Here is a 25,828-nt window from a genome sequence, read left to right on the forward strand (position 1 = left end):
GACAAAAATGATCCGCTCAAACGCGCCCATTCTCTCTGAGTCTGGGTGCAAGTTAACTGGAGACTCCCAGCGTCGTCCGGGGTAGGCTGTCATAAATAAAACATTGTTCTTATCTGACTTGCCTAGTTAAATAAAGTTTACATTATTTACATTTAAAAAAAATAACCAATCAATTCGGCCCACAGGGACAATAGAAAACGACCCTGGGTTTATAAGCACGGATATCAATTGAAATTGACTTCAGAAATAAGAACAAACTCAATGTTTGCCATTAATGAATTGACCCTCCTCAAATGTTTGAACAAGTCTGTATTATTCCAAACAAATAAAATTACAGCTCCTGACACTGTGACTGAATGGAATCTCACTGCCATACAGAACTACGGCTCCCAGAATCCAAGCCTCCTTTTACCGGCCTAAACGTCACATTCCTGCATTCCCCGGTGTCTGGAAGCGTAATCTTTTCTTTCCGAACACATTTCTCTCCGGAGAAATACACCGATGACACGGCGGGTTTAATATCAGGAGGTTCTTCAGGATTCCCCCAGCTGTCCGAATCCAAGATTTGGGTGAGGATCTATTGTTTTCTGTCTTATTTTGTAATGATGTTTTGCCGGTTAAGTGTTAAACTACAGTAGGGTAGATAGTTAGCTACGGGTGTGTAGCTAAGCAGATCCAATGCGCTGCGCCCTGTGGCTAAATAACGTTTGAGTACATTTCAACTGATTGTGGCTTGCGGTAAAACTGTGACTGCCCTGTATAACTATAATTATTACAGGCAACATTTGGCTTTAACTTTGAGGGTTAATTCAACTAAATGACATTTGCATTAGTTGATTATCAAAATGTCCTATGCAGACTTCCTAGCCAGACAAACCTGTTGACATTTTATTAGCTAGTTCGTCAGCCTCGGTTGCATCACCTTTGTTAGATGCAGACGGCAGATCCAGCCAGGCAGGCAATGTAGCTAGTCAGGCAGTGTAGGGCGTGGAAGCACCGGAGACCGGACAGATGTTTTCGTTCAACATATTTTCTGGCTCGCGCACTGCACGGTAGAACACCGACCGATTTCGATATCTAACGGTTTGGGATCCGAAATCCGTCTTTGTTGTTATTATTTGCAGATTTGTGTTACTCTCATAAACCATGAACGATAGACCCAGCTGAGACAGTTGGCAGTATAGCTAGATGCTATATTGTACCAGCTAGCCCTGGCCTATACAGTGCCAACATAGCCAGTCAGGTGAGTGCAGCCCATTAGCTAGCTGAGTTTTTGATCAGAACACATTTACTTGGTCATTTAGCTAGTTAGCTACCTAGCCACAGATAAAAGGGAAACTGTTTCTTTTTAAAAAATATTTTTTTGATATCTTTAACCTAGCTAACTAGTAAGTAAGATTACTGCTTACTAATTACATGGCTTGTTGTTGTCACACCATGAAGGCTTTGCTTCATTTAACAGTTACAGACAGTCCTCCAGGTTATTCACTAGCCTGGTTTCCTTGGATTTCTAAAGAGATTATGTCCGAGCCACACCAATCAAATACAATTAAAATAAATGTCTGCACTATTGCTGTGTTGAAATTGAGGCAAGCCCATACATGTTCAGTTGGCATGGTATCTGAGGAACAAACGTTTTTCCTGCGATGTATGTATGTGTCTATCTATGTGCATGGCTGAGGTATGTGGGGGCTGATACTTTCAATCAGGTTGCCCATCCGACTGACTGATAAAGGGTTGTTGCATGTTGCATACACATAATAGGATGCATTTGAAAATATTATTGCTGTCACTAACAAGCTCATGGATCTATAGCACCAAACAATGGTATTTGAAGACATTAATGTGAAAACGCCTGCTGCCGGTATGCTGTGTCTGTTGTCCGTGGTAGGTCCGGTTTAACCAGTGTCCTCTGCCGGTTTAACCAGTGTCCTCTGACTTTATTCTCTCATTGAGACACAATCATCTGAGAGAGAGTACAGAAGTTATTACCTGCATGATGTCAAGACAACCCACCTAGTTTCTGCCATATTGCTTTCATAAACCCAGTCATCAGATCTGTGAAGGGTAGTGAACGAGAGCAGAGGGGAGGAAACATCTTCCTGGGATGAAACACCAGCCCTATAGAGATCATATAATGTATTATTCTATATGTAATGAGATTCATGTTATTCTATTGCACAGCCTGCCTGGGCCTCTCTCATCAGTGTCTGGGCAGTGTTGTGTCAACTTAGGCTGTAACGTTTTGTGTCAGGTCAGCTGTGGAAAAAGCCCCAGTCAGTTATCTAATCTAAGTGCTCTCTGTGTTGATATCTGTTGCCTACTAATGCAGTCCTGAGGTCACAACCTATGGCCCTCTGTCACGACGAGACCTGAGATGATGATCTAACTCAGCGGTTCCCACCCTTTTTTGTTTACTGTACAACCAACTGAACTTTGCTCTGCCCAGAGTACCCCTGAAGAAACCCCCTCATGTGCATTTTATCAGTAGACCTATGGTCTCATGAGTCTTCTCAAGTACCCCCTGTGGATAGACCAAGTACCCCCAGAGGTGCTAGTACCCCTGGTTAGGAACAACTGACCTAAAGGATCTGGCTTTGGTAGTTTGTGTCTCTAGTCAATACTTTTAACCACCTAATGTTGCTTCTGTTATTTGGTCAGTATTTGTCTTGGAATATATCTTTCAGCAGGTTGTTGTGGTTTAGCTAATATATGTTGTTGTTGGTGACTGGTAATACTTTCACTAATGACACCGAAAGTCCTCTGCTTATCTACCTTTGTTCATTGGCCACTGTAGCTAGTCCTGGAGAGCTTACTACTCCTAACAAAGTTGTTTTGTGATCTCATTTGTTTTTGACAGAAAGCTTTGAGGCCTTAGGCTAACTTTCCTGTCTTGGCTGAAAATGCATGTATTAGTGCCCCCGTAGGCCCACTAGATGTATGATGTTCTGCATGTCATACACACTCAGGCTTGGTCGTAAGAGAAGACCTTGTGCATCAAGCCTGAGGCTTTGATGGTGAGCCAGGCAGTTAGGGCAGCCTAGAGGGCAGGGCCTATGCTATGCCTGCACGCTCCTGTCCCAGTCCCTGCCCCTACTACCAATGACTCACCAGGGTCAAGCCAGGGGTACAATGGTCCCATTGTCATCCCCAAGCCTTTATGTTAAGATGGGGTCCTCCTCTCTCCCATCGCCCCCACAAGCCCCTCAGTGCAGCCATGACGGCCTCTTCTCTACCTAGGATAGCAGATTGAGATTCAGCCTCTTCTCTACCTAGGATAGCAGATTGAGCTTCAGCCTCTTCTCTACCTAGGATAGCAGATTGAGATTTAGCCTCTTCTCTACCTAGGATAGCAGATTGAGCTTCAGCCTCTTCTCTACCTAGGATAGCAGATTGAGATTCAGCCTCTTCTCTACCTAGGATAGCAGATTGAGCCTCTTCTCTACCTAGGATAGCAGATTGACATTCAGCTCACACAGAACTGTTTACCCACACTGTAGGGTCATGTCATTTCAGCAGCCTGTGACACCCACCATCTCAGATTGTTCTGAAATGGTTTCTGTAGTTAGAAACAGATAAGCATTCCTGCAACATCATTTAGTTGAAAGATAATTTGAAATTAAGCTAATTGATTGAACCCAAATTGGCCTTTTCAATTCATAGGATTTATATAATATTCAATCAATATTCAATATTCTCTCAGGACATACGGGGAAAGGCTAAACAGTGTACATACTGTGCTGCTGTCTCTATGCATCTGTAGTCAGTCTGTAGTCAGTGTGCCTGGGAGTGAAATCTCCACTGAGTGATGGACTGGCTGGGGCGTATTGTGTTGTGGAATGTGCTGCCAGTGGAGTGCATTCCACTGACATACCTGCACACAGAGCACACCATAAACAGTCCCCTGTGTGTGTGTGTGTGTTTGTGTATGTGCTGTGAGAGTACTTGCATAACCTAGCACCAGCACTAGTCTCTAATACGATTTCACAGAAGAGCATTATCAGTGACAGCCTATAACCTAGCACCAGCACTAGTCTCTGAGAAGCCGCTAGCCACTCCAGCTAAGAGTTTGTTAAACTCCTTGTGTCAGAGCAGGCCTGGGAGTGAACTCTGCTGCCTTAACACATTGTGTATCAGCTGGTCTAGGCCTTCCGGTATCCTTTCACACAAGGAGTTTAACAAACTCTTAGCTGGAGTGGCTAGCGGCTTCTCAGAGACCAGTGCTGGTGCTAGGTTATAGACTGTCACTGATAATGCTCTTCTGTGGAATCGTATTAGAGACTAGTGCTGGTGCTAGGTTATAGACTGTCACTGATAATGCTCTTCTGTGGAATCGTATCAGCGTTGAAAAAGAAGCCAGCCATGACAGACGTAGGCCTATCCTTAAGTTATCCTCATGATTGTATAACACCCTCTCATTAATGCCCATTCATTCAACAGAGTGATAAAGTTTTGTCCTGGGGTTGACCCTGTACCTCCCTCTGCTCACAGCACGAAGGATGGGAGTTCTGGTCTATATATTTATCCTGGCAGTGGCCATAACTGTAATGATGCAAGGAACCACATCACAAAATACAATTATCACTGGTATTGACAATGGAAAGCTGCTGCTGGTCTCTGATCCCATGTATTATATCTCCTGCCGTTGTGGCCTTGAGCAAGGCATTTTAACACACCACAAAGTAAAATATTGCTCTGTATAAAACATGTGGTCCGTCAACCCTCCACCTGGAGAGCTACTGGATGTGCAGGATTTTGAACCAACCCTGCTCAAACACATCAGTCAGCTAAAGCCTGCACACCCAGTAGCTTTGCTGAGCTCTCCTGGAGGATTGTCAACATTACAATTACAACCAAAGACTGTCTTTTATAAAATAATTATGTCGTTCAATGAACCAGGTATTATTAAATGGCCAAGATGTTTACCCATTTGTAAAGCTAAAATATTCAGTTTTCAGAGGAAATCTTGACAGCATACGAGTTACTTGTCAATTAGGCTATTGTAAGAATATTATCTAGATTATCACGGCGGTGTCCAGATTTTCATCGTCATACTGTCCTTCTCTCATTCTGGAATTTACGGTATTACTGGCATACCACACAAGGGGGCGCTAAAAAGCCCATTGGGCCTCTATTACTAGAAGGCTAACAAAATTAGCACAAACTAATATTGAAATTACATAGACGCTGTTTTAGCTATAAGGAGCGAAAACGGACAAACTAATTGCAAATCCATCTCAAAAGTAATACAAGCATAGCTAGTAGCTACCGAATGTCATTTTTTGGTGTGTAAACATTTACAAGCGAAAGTGAATGAAAAATTGTGCAAATGAACAAAGTTGTGATGTATGATTTTCTGAAGGTAGAGCAACATGTGTACATGGAGCGGAGGGGAAAAAAACTCTAGTAGGAAGCACATGGACAAAATGGCAGCTTTACAGAACTCATCCAGAGCTATTTGATGACTGGCAGAAAGCCATTAAGATATCTGATAGCAAACATTTAGTAGTGAATTGCATATGTGTAATTCCATCACCTCGTGTGCCGCACCACAGAGACTCTCCGATAGATATAGAACTCTATGGATTCACCAGCTCCCTCTTTCTACCGTTGTACTATTTACTAACTAACACGTGACTGGCTGAACTTTACTGGGGGGGAACTATGGTAAGCTTCATAATGTGACGGGTGAAATGAGGAACGCGATCTGTTTTACGTCTTCAAGCATAAGTTGACTACAACGTTTATTGAAACACCATCCTGCGGCTTTTCCCAGATTCCCCCGGTATACCGCCCCGGACGACTAAATGGTTAACTAGCCAAACTACACAATATGTTTTAAATTGGCAACATGTGAAGTGTTGGTTTCATGAGCTGAAATAAAAACCCAGAAATGTTCCATATGCACAAAAAGCTTATTTCTCTACATTTTTTTTGGCACAAATTTGTTTACAAATTGAGTGAGCATTTCTCCTTTGCCAAGATAATCCATCCACCTGACAGGTGTGGCATATCAAGAAGCTGATTAAACACCATGATCATTACACAGGTGCACCTTGTTCGGGGGACACTAAAAAGCCACTGTAAAATGTGCAGTTTTGTCACACAACACAATGCCACAGATGTCTCAACTTTTGAGGGTTCGTCAATTGGCACGCTGACTGCAGGAATGTCCACCAGAGCTGTTGCCAGAGAATTCGACTAACAGATGCATATCTGTATTCCCAGTCATGTGAAATCCATAGATTTGGGTCTAATGAAATGATTTCAATTGACTGATTTTTCTCATATGAACTGTAACTCAGTAAAATCTTTTAAAAATCTTTAATAAAACATTTTTGTTCAGTATAGCAATGATCTAGCTGTCCCTCTGCAGCAGACATATGGTGAGCAATGTGTTTGGAACATCGAATCGCAATAAAATCACAGTATCGAATCACAATACATATAGAATTGCAATACATATTGTATCAGCACCTAAGTATTGTGATAATATCGTATCATGAGGTCTCTGGCAATTCCCAGCCCTAGTGTGTGTGTGTGAGAGAGAGAGTGCCACAGTGAGGTTATCCACTGTGGTGAGCAAGCAAACACGTGATGAATTGCCTGTCATTACTTCATCTATTTTTACTCTGCGATGGCATTTCTCTCTCATTGTCATAGGCTAGTCCTAATTGATTGTATTTTTTTACAGCCAATGACTGCAGACATTTTTCAAATTGGTCCTAATCGAACAGATAATTGAGTAGAGTATTGTGTAATGATGTGTATTAGCTGTAGTCATTGTTGAAGTGTGTATCATGTCATTGACGTGTGTGTTGTCTCTGTCATTAGACACCCACTTCCATTAGTGTCAGTCCTACTCTACATGGAGCTCTAGAGAGGAGGAGAGACCTTCATCTGTGAGCTACGCTCGTCACCAGCGCCTCTGCACTGCAGCCTTCCCACCTCCACACACTTGAAGACTCTGTAGAGCAGCAGTATTCAAAGTCGGGGTCACGATGGGGAAGTGCAGTGGGGTCGCCTCAAAAAATAACAAAAATAAATGTCGTTTAAAAAAATATATTTTTTTAAAGGTTGTGTCTTTTTAGATTTGGGGTTGGGTGGGGTCGTGTGAAATTTGTGCCCCAGAAATTGTGGCTGAAGTCCCTGCTGAAAAGGTTTGAATACCACTGCTGTAGAGTGACTGTGCTGTATCTAACAGTTGTATCTACTGTTGGCATAATGGGTCTGTTCTGTGGCTTTGCAATACATGTTTGAGTCTCTGTCTGTATCGTCATGCAGTGTCTCCCATCGTCATGCAGGGTCTCCCATCGTCATGCAGGGTCTCCCATCGTCATGCAGGGTCTCCCATCGTCATGCAGGGTCTCCCATCGTCATGCAGGGTCTCCCATCGTCATGCAGGGTCTCCCATCGTCATGCAGGGTCTCCCATCGTCATGCAGGGTCTCCCATCTCCACTACATCATGTGGCTCCACTTACCTTTTTTCTACCTCTTCTGTTAGCCCATGATGTCTCATCCTGTGTCCAGTTTCTCTGTGCTCGCTGTGCTCCAATCGATCTCGGGACCCCATGATGATCAAACTAGGCATGCTCCAATTCACATCATCAGTCATCACTCCTCTGGAGAGAACCAGTTAGTCTGCACTGTCTCAAACTTAATCTGCAGTGTGTGTGTGTGTGAGAGAACAGGGTGTCTGGGAATAATCTACTTCTAGGGATTGTCTTTATTATCCAGCACACAGACACACACGGCATGGCAGGTAGGGCTAATCTGAGCCTCTAGTCTTTGGTGTGACATTTTTACAAATGAGTTAAAAATTAAATGCTGAAATATCTTGAGTCAAGTATTCAACCCCTTTGTTATGGCAAGCCTAAATACACTACCTGACCAAAGGTATGTGAACACTTGCTCGTCGAACATCTCATTCCAAAATCATGGACATTAATATCTAGTTGGTCCACCCTTTGCAGCTATAACAGCCTCCACTCTTCTGGGAAGGCTTTCCGCTAGATGTTGGAACATTGCTGCAGGGACTTGCTTCCATTCAGCCACGGGCATTAGTGAGGTCCAGCCCTGATGTTGGGCGATTAGGCCTGGCTCAGTCGGCATACCAAAGTTGTTCGATGGGGTTGTGCAGGCCAATCAAGTTCTTCCACACAGATCTCGACAAACCATTTCTGTATGGACCTCGCTTTGTGCACAGGGGGCATTCTCATGCTGAAACAGGAAAGGGCCTTCCTCAAACTGTTGACACAAAGTTGGAAGCACAGAATCATCTAGAATGTTATTAGCATCTGTAGCGTTAAGATTTCCCTTCACTGGAACTAAGGGGCCCGAACCATGAAAAGCAGCCCCAGATCATTATTCCTCCTCCACTTTACAGTTGGCACTATGCATTTGGGCAGGTAGTGTTCTCCTGGCATCCACGAAACACAGATTTGTCCAGATGGTGATGCGTAATTCATCATTCCAGAGGACACGTTTCCACTGCTCCAGAGTCCAATGGCGGTGAGCTTTACACCACTCCAGCCGACGCTTGGCACTGCGCATGGGGATCTTAGGCTTGTGTGTGGCTGCTCGGCCATGGAAACTCATTTCATGAAGCTCCCAACGAACAGTTCTTGTGCTGACATTGCTTCCAGAGGCAGTTTGGAACTCGGAAGTGAGTGTTGCAACCGAGGACAGACGGTTTTTACAAGCAACGTGCTTCAGTTCTGTGAGCTTGTGTAGCCTACCACTTCGCAGCTGAGCCGTTGTTGTTCCTAGATGTTTCCATTTCACAATAACAGCACTTACAGTTGACCGGGGCAGCTCTAGCAGGGCAAAAATTTGACAAGCAGACTTGTTGGAAAGGTGGCATCCTATAATGGTTCCATGTTGAAAGTCACTGAGCTCTTCAGTAAGGCCATTCTACTGCTAATGTTTGTCTATGGAGATTGCACTGCTGTGTGCTCAATTTTATACACTTGTCAGCAACGGGTGTGGCTGAAATAGCCGAATTCTCTAATTTGAAGGGTTGTCCACATACACAAAAGTAAGTTCAAGAGTAAAAATGTGCTAAACAAGTCACAAGTTGCATGTACTCACTCGGTGCACAATAATAACGTTTGCTCCCCACGAGACACTTGCGTTCAGTCAGCATGGTCATGCAACAATGTTGATGACCATGCTTTTTCCGCTTTGCTTCTTAGCATAAATCCACAAGCGTTATATAATTACACTATTAGTTTGTTTCTTACAACTGCAAACAGCTAGTTTGTCTTAGCAAGTTGTGGCTAAATCGTGTTAGCCGCTAATTCTAATCGCTAGCTAATAAATGTACTGAGTCAGAGCAAACGTAGTTAGCTATACAGCCTGATACCAGTGATGGTGTAGGCCTAAATCAGCGTGTTTGTGCGACCGTATCTTCTAAATGAAAGAGGACTAGGCGAAGCATAAGTATGTTGGCTACATGAAGTACGTAAGAGAGAACATTTGTAGGCAATGATTATAGGGTCCCCTAGGAAACACTGACCAATACTTTGGTTCCTGGTTCCTACCCTGTCATAATAACTCCTCGCTGGCCTTCTCATTCATTGTCATGTCTAACACTGTATTCAAAGTACCCATTATTACATTCTATGTCCATGATTCCAATAGTTCACGCAAGTGTTTTGTTCAAAATCGGAAGTCAAATCACAATTGCAACATTTGGTTAAAAATAAGACGTAGATTTTTTTGCCCATATCGTGCAGCCCTACGCGACAGTGTGGAAATGATCTCAAATGAATGCAGGAAATGCAGAAATGTATGAAAATGTAGACAATTTTTGGGGGTTGATGTTTAATTGAACAGTATAAAACAATCAGAATAAAGAAAGACCTACTGAAATCACTTAGAATGTATGTGTTTCCACCCTAGGGTCACACACTACTCATAAAGCAAATGTAGAACCTCAAAAACATAAAACCGCAAAAAATGTGAAAGATACTGTGATATGGTATTTTGACAAATCGTTATTAATTACACTTTGGATGGTGTATCAATTCACCCAGTCACTGGATACAGGCGTCCTCTAACTCAGTTGCCAGAGAGGAAGGAAACCGCTCAGGAATTTCACCATGAGGCCAATGGTGACTTTAAAACAGAGTTCAATGGCTGTGATAGGAGATAACTGACATTGTAGTTACTCCACAGTTTGTGGCGGTCACAAAATTTCGTCAGCCGGTGATTGTCAAGCAAATAACTGTCGATCTCACGGTAATTGACCGTTTAATGAACGTAAACACATTTGGCATCTCCTTGCTCCCACACACAGCCTACAAGACACTGACACAGACCTTTGGAACATCTACATTTAAAAAAGTCAAATCCATGTAATATAGTCTCCACCTTCACAATAAATCCATGTAATATAGTCTCCACCTTCACAATAAATCCATGTAATATAGTCTCCACCTTCACAATAAATCCATGTAATATAGTCTCCACCTTCACAATAAATCCATGTAATATAGTCTCCACCTTCACAATAAATCCATGTAATATAGTCTCCACCTTCACAATAAATCCATGTAATATAGTCTCCACCTTCACAATAAATCCATGTAATATAGTCTCCACCTTCACAATAAATCCATGTAATATAGTCTCCACCTTCACAATAAATCCATGTAATATAGTCTCCACCTTCACAATAAATCCATGTAATATAGTCTCCACCTTCACAATAAATCCATGTAATATAGTCTCCACCTTCACAATAAATCCATGTAATATAGTCTCCACCTTCACAATAAATCCGTGTAATATAGTCTCCACCGTCACAATAAATCCATGTAATATAGTCTCCACCTTCACAATAAATCCATGTAATATAGTCTCCACCTTCACAATAAATCCATGTAATATAGCCTACACCTTCACAATAAATCCATGTAATATAGCCTACACCTTCACAATAAATCCATTATTTATTTTAGACTGCTCTAAAGAAGCATGGAATTAAGAAAATGTAGTCTATTTCAGAAGAACAGAATAGCATACTCTTGAGTTATCCTGATGTGGCTATGTCAAATGGCTGTGGGCTATGTCAAATGGCTGTGGGCTACACTAGTTAATTTAGCAGACAAGATTGGCTTGGAATTCTGTAGCCTTATTTTATAGCATGAAGAATACAGTTGAACAAAGCTGAATAAAAGGACATTTTCTCTAAAACATTTTAGGGAGTGCGCACATGCGGCTATTTTGTGTAGTGCGGTTAAGGAATAAATAGGTACGCTTAATTTAGGGGCGCAACAGTATTTGGACAAATTCCCTGATGTGTATTAAAGTAGGTAAAATGTGAAGTATTTGGTACCATATTCATAGCACACGATGACTACATCAAACTTGTGACGACACCTTTTTTGGATGCATTTGCTGTTTTGGTTGTTTCAGATTTATTTTGTGCCCAATTTGAAATTTATGATAAACTATTGCATCATTTTGGATTTACTTTTATCTTTAATTAAAATAGAATATGTTTCTAAACACTTCTATATTTAATGTGAATGCTACCGTGATTAAAGATAATCCTGAATGAATCGTGAGTCATGATAAGTGCGAAAGTTAGACACAAATATCATACATGCTAATCTCTCACCATTATACTAAGAGGTTAGCATTTTTTGTGTGTGGGGTTGGGGGTTATGATATTTGTGGGTCACCAGATATTTTGTTACCTCCCAGTTAGTTGGGGTAAACGCTCAGCTTAATCACCCATAGGGCCCCTCAAGATGGCGCTGACAGAGATAGTCGCCTCGCTTCTAGTCCTTAAGAAACTATGCACTATTTAATTTTTTTTTAAAGTATTATTTCTTACTTTGTTAGCCCATAAAATCTTAAGTCTTATTACATACAGCCAGGAAGAACTTACTAACATTACCACCAGAAATACAACTTTCCTGAAGCGGATCCTTTGTTCACACCACCCAGGACATTGGATCTAATCCCAGAGGCCGACCCAAAACAACGTCGGCGCAGAAGAGGTAGACGAAGCGGTGTCCTGGCCAGACTTCTAAGGTGTGCACACACCACCCACCGTTTCCGAGTATATTGCTCGCCAGTGTCCATTCTCTAGACGACAAGGTCGATGAAATTAGGGCAATGGTTGCTTTCCAGGGAGACATCAGAGATTGTAACATTTTCTGTTTCACGGAAATATTGCTCCTTCGGGGGATGTTGTCGGAGTCAGTACAGCCACCGGGATTCTTCATGTGTCGCGCTAAAAGAAATAAACATCTCTCTGGGAAGAAGGGCGGGAGTGTATGCTTCATAATTAACGACTCATGGTGTAATCGTAACAACATACAGGAACCATAGTCCTTCTGTTCACCTGACCTAGAATTCCTTACAATCAAATGCCGACCATATTATCTCCCAAGGGAATTCTCGTCAGTTATTGTCACAGCCGTGTATATCCCCCCTCAAGCCGGCAAACTACCTGCCCTCCAGAACACCTACAGCACTCAATGTCACAGGAAGGCCAAAAAGATCATCAAGGACAACAACCACCCGAGCCACTGCCTGTTCACCCTGCTACCATACAGAATGCGAGGTCAGTACAGGGGCATCAATGCAGGGATCGAGAGACTGAAATACAGCTTCTATCTCAAGCTTAAACAGCTGTCAGTAACACAGAAGCTGCTGCCTACATACAGACTCGAAAATCATTGGCCACTTTAATAAATGGATCACTAGTCACTTTAATGTTTACATATCTTTCAATACTCATCTCATATTTTATACCATCTATTGCATCTTGCCTATGACGCTCGGTCATCGCTCATCCATATATTTATATGTACATATTCTTATTCCATCCCTTAAGATTTGTGTGTGTTAGATAGTTGTTGTGGAATTGTTAGATTACTTGTTAGATATTACTGCACAAGAGTTTCGCTACACTCGCATTAACATCTGCTAACCATGTGTATGTGACCAATAAAATTTAATTTGATTTTGCTCTGGTCAAAAGTAGTGCACTATATGGGGAATAGTGTGCCCTTTGGGACATGCCCATAGTATACAGTGGCTATGGGTGATTACATATCAGTGTAACTAACCACATGAATGCTTACCATATCTCCAGAACCACAATTACATTTGCCCTCTAAGATTAGGTCAGTTCTCCAACTGTCCTCTGAGGCAGTTCATGTGAATCAAACACGTTATGCTGAGAGTTTACCCCATCTAACTGGGAGGCAGTGGTGAAAAAGTACCCAACTGTCATACTTGAGTAAAAGTAAAGATACCTTTTAATAGAAAAATGACTCAAGTAAAAGTCACCCAGTAAAATTTTACTTGAGTAAAAGTCTAAAAGTATTTGGTTTGAAATATATGTAAGTAGTAAAAGTATGTCATTTCAAATTCCTTAATAAGCAAACCAGATGGCACCATTTTCTTGTTTTTTGTTTTAATTTGCGGAAAGCTACAGGCACACTCCAACATTCACAAGCGAAGCATGTCGGTTTAGTGACCCTGCCAGATCAGAGGCAGTAGGGATGACCAGGGATGTTCGCTTGATAAGTGTGTGAATTTGACTATTTTCCTGTCCTGCTAAGCATTCAAAATGAAATGAGTTCCCTTTGGTGTCAGGGAAAATGTATGGCGTAAAAAGTACACTGTAAAAGTGTCAAATATGAATAGTAAAGTACAGATACCTCAAACTACTTAAGTAGTATTTTAAAGTAATTTTTCTTAAGTACTTTACATCACTGCTGTGAGGTATTTTCGGCTACTAATTGGTGAATTAATACTGTATCCTAACTGGACTATCGCCATTCATCGTACAGATAGTCTGGAGCAGACGGAGTCCGTGCACAATGCTTTATTGCCTTGACTGTCTGGCTGGTAGCTGTTCTGTGGTGTTCTGACTGGCTGGCTGGTAGCTGTTCTGACTGTCTGGCTGGTAGCTGTTCCCGTGTTCTGACTGGCTGGCTGGTAGCTGTTCTGTGGTGGTCTGGTGTTCTGGCTGGTAGCTGTTCTGTGGTGGTCTGGTGTTCTGGCTGGTAGCTGTTCTGTGGTGGTCTGGTGTTCTGACTGGCTGGCTGGTAGCTGTTCTGTGGTGTTCTGGCTGTCTGGCTGGTAGCTGTTCTGGTGTTCTGACTGGCTGGCTGGTAGCTGTTCTGGCTGGCTGGCTGGTAGCTGTTCTGGTGTTCTGACTGGCTGGCTGGTAGCTGTTCTGTGGTGTTCTGACTGTCTGGCTGGTAGCTGTTCTGTGGTGTTCTGACTGTCTGGCTGGTAGCTGTTCTGTGTTGTTCTGACTGGCTGGCTGGTAGCGGTTCTGTGGTGTTCTTACTCTCTGGCTGGTAGCTGTTCTGTGGTGTTCTTACTGGCTGAATGGTAGCTGTTCTGTGGTGTTCTGACTGGCTGGCTGGTAGCTGTTCTGGCTGGCTGGTAGCTGTTCTGTGGTGTTCTGACTGGCTGGCTGGTAGCTGTTCTGTGGTGTTCTTACTGTCTGGCTGGTAGCTGTTCTGTGGTGTTCTTACTGGCTGGCTGGTAGCTGTTCTGTGGTGTTCTGACTGTCTGGCTGGTAGCTGTTCTGTGGTGTTCTGACTGTCTGGCTGGTAGCTGTTCTGTGTTGTTCTGACTGGCTGGCTGGTAGCGGTTCTGTGGTGTTCTTACTCTCTGGCTGGTAGCTGTTCTGTGGTGTTCTTACTGGCTGAATGGTAGCTGTTCTGTGGTGTTCTGACTGGCTGGCTGGTAGCTGTTCTGGCTGGCTGGTAGCTGTTCTGTGGTGTTCTGACTGGCTGGCTGGTAGCTGTTCTGTGGTGTTCTTACTGTCTGGCTGGTAGCTGTTCTGTGGTGTTCTTACTGGCTGGCTGGTAGCTGTTCTGTGGTGTTCTGACTGGCTGGCTGGTAGCTGTTCTGACTGTCTGGCTGGTAGCTGTTCTGTGGTGTTCTGACTACTGTAACTAAGCCTGAACTATAGTGTAGCTAGCCTGGCAAGGGAGTGGAGCTAAGGCTTCTCTGGCTTGGGTGTGGCAGGCATCTCTTTGTTGGAACAGCTGGGCTGTGTGAAGGGGGGATTGGGGGTGGACTTAGTAACCAACCGCGTGGCTAGTGCTCCATAAACACCACATGGAGGAGAGCAGAGCAGTAGAGCACATTTCACAGCAGCACTGAGGGTGACAACAAAGCACAGAGAGTGAGAGAGAAAGACAGACATACACACACACTCCTTTGTTCTTTCTCTCTGTCACTTGCTCATTGGTCATCACAAAGGCATCTTGCCCCACTCTCCTGCGTTCTCATACGTTCACCTTCTCTCTCTCTTTGTGCGGTGGGTGTATCTCTCTCCTGGACCTCCTCTCAGCCCATGCTGCTTGGACTGCAGTACTGATGCTGATAGTCATAGTTATTCTGCTCTGCTGCCTCGGTCCCATTAGAGGAGATCGCTAGCCATATGCTGCACATCGTGTTCTGTGGGGTTTGTGCAGTGTACACACACACACAGTCATTTGCATCAGTGAGGTAGTTAGACGTGGAGCATGCTGCATGTGATGAAGGGTTACTGTTTGGACATAAAATAGAAGGCATTAACAACCAGTATGTAGCCAAACTCCTTACTGCTCTGCTGTAGAACAGGAACACTGCTCCAGTAACTGTCAGACAGGAGTCTAGCGTAGTATAGTGCAGTCAGGAGGCTAACCCCTACCTACATGTACATATTACCTCAACGAACCTGTACCCCCACACATTGACTTGGTGCCCGCTGTATATAAAGCCTTGTTATTGTTATTTCATTTTTTTCTCTTTTGTTTATTTTGTAAATATTTTCTTAACTGCATTGTTGGTTAAGGGCTTGTAAGTAAAGCATTTCAGGCTAAGGTCGACTCCTGTTGTATTCGGCGCATGTGACAAATCAAATTTGATTTGAAAATATAGTTCTGTCCTGAGTGTCAGCCAGGAGTCTAGGTGGGTTAGCTGCAGATGCCTCCCTCCCAGTCCCACAGTCCCATCTCTGATCAGATGCCTCCCTCCCAGTCCCATCTCTGATCAGATGCCTCCCTCCCAGTCCCATCTCTGATCAGATGCCTCCCTCCCAGTCCCATCTCTGACCCGATGCCTCCCTCCCAGTCCCATCTCTGATCAGATGCCTCCCTCCCAGTCCCACAGTCCCATCTCTGATCAGATGCCTCCCTCCCAGTCCCACAGTCCCATCTCTGACCAGATGCCTCCCTCCCAGTCCCATCTCTGATCAGATGCCTCCCTCCCAGTCCCATCTCTGACCAGATGCCTCCCTCCCAGTCCCATCTCTGACAAGATGCTTCCCTCCCAGTCCCATCTCTGATCAGATGCCTCCCTCCCAGTCCCATCTCTGACCAGATGCCTCCCTCCCAGTCCCATCTCCGATCAGATGCCTCCCTCCCAGTCCCATCTCCGATCAGATGCCTCCCTCCCAGTCCCATCTCCGATCAGATGCCTGCCTCCCTCCCAGTCCCATCTCTGATCAGATGCCTGCCTCCCTCCCAGTCCCATCTCTGATCAGATGCTTGCCTCCCTCCCAGTCCCATCTCTGATCAGATGCCTCCCTCCCAGTCCCCCAGTCCCATTTCTGATCAGATGCCCCCCTCCCAGTCCCCCAGTCCCACAGTCCCATCTCTGATCAGCCTCAGGGAGCTGTAAAGGGCAGTGACCTGTTTGTTGGACGTTTGGCCCCAGGCAGACCGACATGTCAAGGGCAGCGGTTAACGAACATAAACTACACTTTCTGTTTCACTGTATTGACTTATTGTATTTCTATCATGTTATGTGGCCATTTTTTGTGTTTTGAATTGGTCGCCTATAAGAAAACTCTTGTGCTGTGACTGTATACAGCTAAATGTGATGTGAGTTGATATCATTAGCAGGCTGATAGTGCTGTAATGTGAGTTGAAATCATTAGCAGGCTGATAGTGCTGTAATGTGAGTTGATATCATTAGCAGGCTGATAGTGCTGTAATGTGAGTTGATATCATTAGCAGGCTGATAGTGCTGTAATGTGAGTTGATATCATTAGCAGGCTGATAGTGCTGTGGTGAAGCTGTGATGTGAGTTGATATCATTAGCAGGCTGATAGTGCTGTAATGTGAGTTGAAATCATTAGCAGGCTGATAGTGCTGTAATGTGAGTTGATATCATTAGCAGGCTGATAGTGCTCTGGTGAAGCTGTGATGTGAGTTGATATCATTAGCAGGCTGATAGTGATGTAATGTGAGTTGATATCATTAGCAGGCTGATAGTGCTGTGGTGAAGCTGTGATGTGAGTTGATATCATTAGCAGGCTGATAGTGATGTGAATTGATATCATTAGCAGGCTGATAGTGCTGTGACGTGAGTTGATATCATTAGCAGGCTGATAGTGATGTGAGTTGATATCATTAGCAGGCTGATAGTGATGTGAGTTGATATCATTAGCAGGCTGATAGTGATGTGAGTTGATATCATTAGCAGGCTGATAGTGCTGTGAGTTGATATCATTAGCAGGCTGATAGTGCTGTGACGTGAGTTGATATCATTAGCAGGCTGATAGTGCTGTGACGTGAGTTGATATCATTAGCAGGCTGATAGTGCTGTAATGTGAATTGAAATCATTAGCAGGCTGATAGTGCTGTACTGTGAGTTGAAATCATTAGCAGGCTGAAAGTGATGTAATGTGAGTTGATATCATTAGCTAGCTGATAATGATGTGGTGAAGCTGTGATGTGAGTTGATATCATTAGCAGGCTGATAGTGATGTGAGTTGATATCATTAGCAGGCTGATAGTGCTGTGACGTGAGTTGATATCATTAGCAGGCTGATAGTGATGTGGTGAAGCTGTGATGTGAGTTGATATCATTAGCAGGCTGATAGTGATGTAATGTGAGTTGATATCATTAGCAGGCTGATAGTGCTGTGATGTGAGTTGATATCATTAGCAGGCTCATAGTGATGTGAGTTGATATCATTAGCAGGCTCATAGTGATGTGAGTTGATATCATTAGCAGGCTCATAGTGATGTGAGTTGATATCATTAGCAGGCTGATAGTGATGTGAGTTGATATCATTAGCAGGCTGATAGTGCTGTGACGTGAGTTGATATCATTAGCAGGCTGATAGTGCTGTGACGTGAGTTGATATCATTAGCAGGCTGATAGTGCTGTAATGTGAGTTGAAATCATTAGCAGGCTGATAGTGCTGTAATGTGATTTGAAATCATTAGCAGGCTGATAGTGCTGTAATGTGAGTTGAAATCATTAGCAGGCTGATAGTGCTGTAATGTGAGTTGATATCATTAGCAGGCTGATAGTGATGTGAATTGATATCATTAGCAGGCTGATAGTGCTGTAATGTGAGTTGAAATCATTAGCAGGCTGATAGTGCTGTAATGTGATTTGAAATCATTAGCAGGCTGATAGTGCTGTAATGTGAGTTGAAATCATTAGCAGGCTGATAGTGCTGTAATGTGAGTTGATATCATTAGCAGGCTGATAGTGATGTGAGTTGATATCATTAGCAGGCTGATAGTGATGTGAGTTGATATCATTAGCAGGCTGATAGTGCTGTGACGTGAGTTGATATCATTAGCAGGCTGATAGTGCTGTGACGTGAGTTGATATCATTAGCAGGCTGATAGTGCTGTGACGTGAGTTGATATCATTAGCAGGCTGATAGTGCTGTAATGTGAATTGAAATCATTAGCAGGCTGATAGTGCTGTACTGTGAGTTGAAATCATTAGCAGGCTGATAGTGATGTAATGTGAGTTGATATCATTAGCTGGCTGATAATGATGTGGTGAAGCTGTGATGTGAGTTGATATCATTAGCAGGCTGATAGTGATGTGAGTTGATATCATTAGCAGGCTGATAGTGCTGTGACGTGAGTTGATATCATTAGCAGGCTGATAGTGATGTGGTGAAGCTGTGATGTGAGTTGATATCATTAGCAGGCTGATAGTGATGTAATGTGAGTTGATATCATTAGCAGGCTGATAGTGCTGTGATGTGAGTTGATATCATTAGCAGGCTCATAGTGATGTGAGTTGATATCATTAGCAGGCTCATAGTGATGTGAGTTGATATCATTAGCAGGCTCATAGTGATGTGAGTTGATATCATTAGCAGGCTGATAGTGATGTGAGTTGATATCATTAGCAGGCTGATAGTGCTGTGACGTGAGTTGATATCATTAGCAGGCTGATAGTGCTGTGACGTGAGTTGATATCATTAGCAGGCTGATAGTGCTGTAATGTGAGTTGAAATCATTAGCAGGCTGATAGTGCTGTAATGTGATTTGAAATCATTAGCAGGCTGATAGTGCTGTAATGTGAGTTGAAATCATTAGCAGGCTGATAGTGCTGTAATGTGAGTTGATATCATTAGCAGGCTGATAGTGATGTGAATTGATATCATTAGCAGGCTGATAGTGCTGTAATGTGAGTTGATATCATTAGCAGGCTGATAGTGCTGTGACGTGAGTTGATATCATTAGCAGGCTGATAGTGATGTGAGTTGATATCATTAGCAGGCTGATAGTGATGTGAGTTGATATCATTAGCAGGCTGATAGTGCTGTAATGTGAGTTGAAATCATTAGCAGGCTGATAGTGCTGTAATGTGAGTTGAAATCATTAGCAGGCTGATAGTGCTGTAATGTGAGTTGAAATCATTAGCAGGCTGATAGTGCTGTAATGTGAATTGAAATCATTAGCTGGCTGATGGTGCTGTAATGTGAGTTGAAATCGTTAGCAGGTTGATAGTGCTGTAATGTGAGTTGAAATCATTAGCAGGCTGATAGTGCTGTGGTGAAGCTGTGATGTGAAATCATTAGCAGGCTGATAGTACTGTGATGTGAATTGATATCATTAGCTGGCTGATAGTGCTGTGATGTGAATTGATATCATTAGCAGGCTGATAGTGCTGTGATGTGAATTGATATCATTAGCTGGCTGATAGTGCTGTGATGTGAATTGATATCATTAGCAGGCTGATAGTGCTGTGATGTGAATTGATATCATTCGCTGGCTGATAGTGCTGCGATGTGAATTGATATCATTAGCTGGCTGATAGTGCTGTGATGTGAATTGATATCATTAGCTGGCTGATAGTGCTGTGGTGAAGCTGTGATGTGAATTGATATTATTAGCAGGCTGATAGTGCTGTGATGTGAATTGATATCATTAGCTGGCTGATAGTGCTGTGGTGAAGCTGTGATGTGAATTGATATCATTAGCAGGCTGATAGTGCTGTGATGTGAATTGATATCATTAGCTGGCTGATAGTGCTGTGGTGAAGCTGTGATGTGAATTGATATCATTAGCTGGCTGATAGTGCTGTGGTGAAGCTGTGATGTGAATTGATATCATTAGCTGGCTGATAGTGCTGTGATGTGAATTGATATCATTAGCTGGCTGATAGTGCTGTGATGTGAATTGATATCATTAGCAGGCTGATAGTGCTGTGATGTGAATTGATATCATTAGCAGGCTGATAGTGCTGTGATGTGAATTGATATCATTAGCTGGCTGATAGTGCTGTGGTGAAGCTGTGATGTGAATTGATATCATTAGCTGGCTGATAGTGCTGTGGTGAAGCTGTGATGTGAATTGATATCATTAGCTGGCTGATAGTGCTGTGATGTGAATTGATATCATTAGCAGGCTGATAGTGCTGTGATGTGAATTGATATCATTAGCTGGCTGATAGTGCTGTGATGTGAATTGATATCATTAGCTGGCTGATAGTGCTGTGGTGAAGCTTTGATGTGAATTGATAACTTGACACACAGGCCAAGTTCCCATAGTCATCCATCACTGTGGGAAAGAACCGAGATTACAGTAATAATGTGCCACAAAACGTTGTTGAGCTGCACAAATTAGACAACGGCTATAAGAAAATAGCTCAACGGTTGAAAATGCCCATTTCCACTCTCAGGGCAATAATTAAGAAGGTTAAAACAACTGGAGATGTTGACAATGGACCTGGAAGAGGACGTGGGTCTATTATTTACCCCACACACAGTGAGGAGGATGGTTCGAGTGGCCAAAAAATCTCCAAGGATCACAGATGGAGAATTGCAGACAGTAGTTGGGTCTTGGGGTCAGAAAGTCTCAAACTACGATCGGACACCACCTACATGACCACAAGTTGTTTGGGAGGGTTGCCATAAAAAAGCCTTTGCGGTCTTCAAACAACAAACACAAGTGTCTACAGTTTTCCAAACGGGACTGGATTCAATGGTCAGGTGAGACCAAAATATAGATTTTTGGAAATAAACACCAGAGGTGGGTTTGGCGTAGCCAGAAAGATAGATCCAGTGCCTTGCGAAAGTATTCGGCCCCCTTGAACTTTGCGACCTTTTGCCACATTTCAAGCTTCAAACATAAAGATATAAAACTGTATTTTTTTGTGAAGAATCACCAACAAGTGGGACACAATCATGAAGTGGAACGACATTTATTGGATATTTCAAACTTTTTTAACAAATCAAAAACTGAAAAATTGGGCGTGCAAAATTATTCAGCCCCCTTAAGTTAATACTTTGTAGCGCCACCTTTTGCTGTGATTACAGCTGTAAGTCGCTTGGGGTATGTCTCTATCAGTTTTGCACATCGAGAGACTGACATTTTTTCCCATTCCTCCTTGCAAAACAGCTCAAGCTCAGTGAGGTTGGATGGAGAGCATTTGTGAACAGCAGTTTTCAGTTCTTTCCACAGATTCTCGATTGGATTCAGGTCTGGACTTTGACTTGGCCATTCTAACACCTGGATATGTTTATTTTTGAACCATTCCATTGTAGATTTTGCTTTATGTTTTGGATCATTGTCTTGTTGGAAGACAAATCTCCGTCCCAGTCTCAGGTCTTTTGCAGACTCCATCAGGTTTTCTTCCAGAATGGTCCTGTATTTGGCTCCATCCATCTTCCCATCAATTTTAACCATCTTCCCTGTCCCTGCTGAAGAAAAGCAGGCCCAAACCATGATGCTGCCACCACCATGTTTGACAGTGGGGATGGTGTGTTCAGCTGTGTTGCTTTTACGCCAAACATAACGTTTTGCATTGTTGCCAAAAAGTTCAATTTTGGTTTCATCTGACCAGAGCATCTTCTTCCACATGTTTGGTGTGTCTCCCAGGTGGCTTGTGGCAAACTTTAAACAACACTTTTTATGGATATCTTTAAGAAATGGCTTTCTTCTTGCCACTCTTCCATAAAGGCCAGATTTGTGCAATATACGACTGATTGTTGTCCTATGGACAGAGTCTCCCACTTCAGCTGTAGATCTCTGCAGTTCATCCAGAGTGATCATGGGCCTCTTGGCTGCATCTCTGATAAGTATTCTCCTTGTATGAGCTGAAAGTTTAGAGGGACGGCCAGGTCTTGATAGATTTGCAGTGGTCTGATACTCCTTCCATTTCAATATTATCGCTTGCACAGTGCTCCTTGGGATGTTTAAAGCTTGGGAAATCTTTTTGTATCCAAATCCGGCTTTAAACTTCTTCACAACAGTATCTCGGACCTGCCTGGTGTGTTCCTTGTTCTTCATGATGCTCTCTGCGCTTTTAACGGACCTCTGAGACTATCACAGTGCAGGTGCATTTATACGGAGACTTGATTACACACAGGTGGATTGTATTTATCATCATTAGTCATTTAGGTCAACATTGGATCATTCAGAGATCCTCACTGAACTGCTGGAGAGAGTTTGCTGCACTGAAAGTAAAGGGGCTGAATAATTTTGCACGCCCAATTTTTCAGTTTTTGATTTGTTAAAAAAGTTTGAAATATCCAATAAATGTCGTTCCACTTCATGATTGTGTCCCACTTGTTGTTGATTCTTCACAAAAAAATACAGTTTTATATCTTTATGTTTGAAGCCTGAAATGTGGCAAAAGGTCGCAAAGTTCAAGGGGGCCGAATACTTTCGCAAGGCACTGTATGTAGAAAAGTAATTCATCCCCACTGTGAAGTATGGTGGTGGGTCGTTGATGTTGTGGGGCTCTTTTTCTTCCAAAGGCCCTGGACAACTAGTTAGGATACATGGTATCATGGACTCCATCACGTACCAGCAGATATTAAATACCTGACTGCCTCTACTTGGAAGCTTAAACCTGGCCGTGGTTGGATCTTCCAGCAGGACAATGAACCACACAAAATCAACACAAAAACTGTTCACTGACCACAGAATCAAGGTTTTGCCATAGCCGTCCCAGTCCTCTGATCTAAACCTCATAGAAAACCTGTGGGATGAGCTGAAGAGGAGAGTTCACAAGCGTGGACCTGGGAATCTGAAGGATCTGGAGAGATTCTGTATGGAGGAATGGCCTCAGATCCCTTGTCATGTGTTCTCCAACCCCATTACGCATTATAGGAGAAGACTCAGGGCTGTTATCTTCAGAAAAGGGAGGTTGCAGGAAGTATTGAATGAAGAGGTGAATATTTTGAATGAAAGAGGATAAAAAATAGACATTATTTTCACAGCCCATTTTGCTCATATGTACGGGTGCCAATATTAATGGGCGGCAGGGTAGCCTAGTGGTTAGAGCGTTGGACTAGTAACCGGAAGGTTGCAAGTTCAAACCCCCGAGCTGACAAGGTACAAATCTGTCGTTCTGCCCCTCAACAGGCAGTTAACCCACTGTTCCTAGGCCTTCATTGAAAATAAGAATTTGTTCTTAACTGACTTGCCTAGTTAAATAAATGTACAATTAAAAATTTAATTAATCCCACTGAAATCTAAGTTAAGACATTTCTAACATACATACATACATACATACATACATACCAAACTTTTCTAAGAAAAGTGGAGATAAAATGAGAGATGAATCTCTTGGAAAGTTTTATAACTTTACATACAACATTTGATAAAAGATGTGAAAAGTCTGGACTGTGCTTAATAATGAGTACTGAGTGTACTCTTTTAAGCCCACGGGTGTTCCAAATCAGCCCACCTCTCAAATAATCCAATTTAATTCACTTCCAAATGTTCAAAACTGAACTGAAATGTCTTTAAAATGTGATTTATATTAACCTCCCCTAAAGTTCTACAAATAAACTGATCGTTACTATTCATCATGAAATGAGATCAGAGATCAATGTGGATTTAGGCTTTTGTTCTTGTCAACCAGTATGTATACACCTAATTCAACTAATCATAGACTTCAGTCAAGACCTGATTCAACTAATCATAGACTTCAGTCAAGACAAACTTAGTTGAATCAGGTGTTATTGCTTGTTTAGAACACAACCCTGCACCCACACCGGTCCTCTGTACCCACACCGGTCCTCTGTGGATAAGAAACCATACAACACAACCCTGTACCCACACCGGTCCTCTGTGGATAAGAAACCATACAACACAACCCTGTACCCACACCGGTCCTCATACAACACAACCCTGCACCCGCACCCACACCGGTCCTCATACAACACAACCCTGCACCCACACCGGTCCTCTGTGGATAAGAAACCATACAACACAACCCTGTACCCACACCGGTCCTCTGTGGATAAGAAACCATACAACACAACCCTGCACCCACACCGGTCCTCTGTGGATAAGAAACCATACAACACAACCCTGTACCCACACCGGTCCTCTGTGGATAAGAAACCATACAACACAACCCTGCACCCACACCGGTCCTCTGTGGATAAGAAGTCATACAACACAACCCTGTACCCACACCGGTCCTCTGTGGATAAGAAGTCATGCAACACAACCCTGCACCCACACCGGTCCTCTGTGGATAAGAAGTCATGCAACACAACCCTGCACCCACACCGGTCCTCTGTGGATAAGAAGTCATGCAACACAACCCTGTACCCACACCGGTCCTCTGTGGATAAGAAGTCATGCAACACAACCCTGCACCCACACCGGTCCTCTGTGGATAAGAAACCATACAACACAACCCTGTACCCACACCGGTCCTCTGTGGATAAGAAGTCATGCAACACAACCCTGTACCCACACGGTCCTCTGTGGATAAGAAACCATACAACACAACCCTGTACCCACACCGGTCCTCTGTGGATAAGAAGTCATGCAACACAACCCTGTACCCACACGGTCCTCTGTGGATAAAAAACCATACAACACAACCCTGTACCCACACGGTCCTCTGTGGATAAGAAACCATACAACACAACCCTGCACCCACACCGGTCCTCTGTGGATAAGAAGTCATGCAACACAACCCTGTACCCACACGGTCCTCTGTGGATAAGAAACCATACAACACAACCCTGTACCCACACCGGTCCTCTGTGGATAAGAAACCATACAACACAACCCTGTACCCACACCGGTCCTCTGTGGATAAGAAGTCATGCAACACAACCCTGTACCCACACGGTCCTCTGTAGATAAGAAACCATACAACACAACCCTGTACCCACACGGTCCTCTGTGGATAAGAAACCATACAACACAACCCTGTACCCACACGGTCCTCTGTGGATAAGAAACCATACAACACAACCCTGTACCCACACCGGTCCTCTGTGGATAAGAAACCATACAACACAACCCTGTACCCACACGGTCCTCTGTGGATAAGAAACCATACAACACAACCCTGTACCCACACTGTCCTCTGTGGATAAGAAACCATACAACACAACCCTGTACCCACACGGTCCTCTGTGGATAAGAAACCATACAACACAACCCTGTACCCACACCGGTCCTCTGTGGATAAGAAACCATACAACACAACCCTGTACCCACACGGTCCTCTGTGGATAAGAAACCATACAACACAACCCTGTACCCACATCGGTCCTCTGTGGATAAGAAACCATACAACACAACCCTGTACCCACACCGATCCTCTGTGGAT

General features: G+C 43.3%; 1 protein-coding gene across 1 annotated transcript in view; it reads left to right on the plus strand.

Annotated features, from left to right (window-relative positions):
- Positions 1–443: 443 nt before the first annotated feature.
- Positions 444–25,828, plus strand: part of LOC139422708 (CBP80/20-dependent translation initiation factor) — a 178,843-nt gene continuing 153,458 nt past the window's right edge. Inside the window, exon 1 of the mRNA XM_071173983.1 lies at positions 444–569. The gene's annotated coding sequence lies outside the window, so the exon portion shown is untranslated. The remainder of the gene's footprint in view (positions 570–25,828) is intronic.

This window comes from Oncorhynchus clarkii, chromosome 12, assembly GCF_045791955.1.
Source record: "Oncorhynchus clarkii lewisi isolate Uvic-CL-2024 chromosome 12, UVic_Ocla_1.0, whole genome shotgun sequence".
Classification (NCBI taxonomy): Eukaryota; Metazoa; Chordata; class Actinopteri; order Salmoniformes; family Salmonidae; genus Oncorhynchus; species Oncorhynchus clarkii.